This window comes from Bos taurus, chromosome 24 (assembly GCF_002263795.3).
Source record: "Bos taurus isolate L1 Dominette 01449 registration number 42190680 breed Hereford chromosome 24, ARS-UCD2.0, whole genome shotgun sequence".
Classification (NCBI taxonomy): Eukaryota; Metazoa; Chordata; class Mammalia; order Artiodactyla; family Bovidae; genus Bos; species Bos taurus.
This window is the reverse complement of record NC_037351.1, coordinates 5,048,131-5,049,718: the sequence shown is the minus strand read 5'-3', so window position 1 is coordinate 5,049,718 and position 1,588 is coordinate 5,048,131.

Below are 1,588 nucleotides of genomic sequence, written 5' to 3'. Positions count from 1 at the left end.
AGTGACTTCCTTTATTTTCATCCTTACTTTTTTCTTATATCTGTGGTCATTTTTTTGCCATGTAAGATATTAAAATATTTTAGGTAATAATATTTATCTTTTAAAAATAATTCTTAATTTCTGTTTCATGCTTACAGATGTCTTGCATACTGCAACTGTTTTCCTAATCTGTATTTTCTTCTAATATTTCATGATTTTTTTCATATAATTAAGCTCTCTCAATTTGTTTTGATAAAAGCTATAAACTTGTGATTCATTATTCTTCCTCTCTAACTGGCTGCTTAATTATCACAATGTTTATTGAATAATCCATCTTTTCCATAAAGATTCAAATGACCATGTTCTGATATTAATACTGAAACTTAAAAGCAAATAAATGTGACCCTCTAGACCAAACATCAGAATCTAATATTATTTATAATAGTATAATAGTATAGGATGCCAGGTTAGGTTTTAATCCCTTAGGAAATACTTCTCATTATTAGCTCAGGCTTTACTGGGAGTGGATATTAGAGTGTTCTTGAGGGAGATGAGTAGAAAAGAATCAAAGTAATAATTATTAAGTGTCTAGACATAATGGAATTTTATTGTAGAAGATATTTTGCATTCTCATTTTCCTCACTTTGGAAATATTTGTAAGATATCTAAAATTTTCTTTAAAGTTCTATTTCACCAACAAAGATCTATATTATTAGTTCTTGGATATTAAGTCCATAGTGTGAATTCATGTGAATTATTTACCTGTGAAACATACAACACAGTTTTGATTCAAAATATAGTTTGCCACTTTTATACAAATTTTAAAAATTCAGACAGAAATAAATTATGATTGGCAAGTGTTTGCATGTTGATTTGTACTGACTTTCCTTATAATCTTCATAGATGAGCTTATATATGATAATGGCTCATATATGATAATCTGCCTAAAAGGCCATCTCAAGTTTTTAGAAATTGTGTGAACTTTTCTTGTATGAATCTCTTTTATTCAGCATCATCAATGGAGTATGATTGCTACTTGTTAAAAGTAAAAGGATGTAATATCACACTCAAATGATTCTTTTTCAGACAAATAAAGATTCTCAAACCAGATGAAAATGAGAATAATAATATCATTAATAAACCTTGCTTCATTTGAGGCATCTGCCAATCAAAACACTATTTAAATTTAATTGAAGAATCTGTCAGTGAGAAGGGTGTATAGAAGTTTCTGTAAGAAAATACAATTCATGAAGGGAATTATGTAAAATAGGACTTTTGTAGGCAATGGATTAGTCTGTGAAGGTCAGAGGTCAACCGTGGAAACCCAGGTTATGTTTTCTAAGTGAGGGGATGATGTAGGATAATCATATGGTAATCAAACTCAAGATTTTGCCCAAGTAAGTGAGGTGGAATTAAGACTTCTAAAGACTATTAAGACTTCTAAATAACAATACATGATTTATTATCTTGCCTGTAAACCCAGTGGCTCAAACTGTGGGCTGGATAATCCCCTTGCGAAGCCCATCCCCCTGACCTCTGACCCTGATGTCCTGACTCTACCTCCAAATTCCACAATAGAGTCTTTGGCAACACAGGAACCTGTGAACAA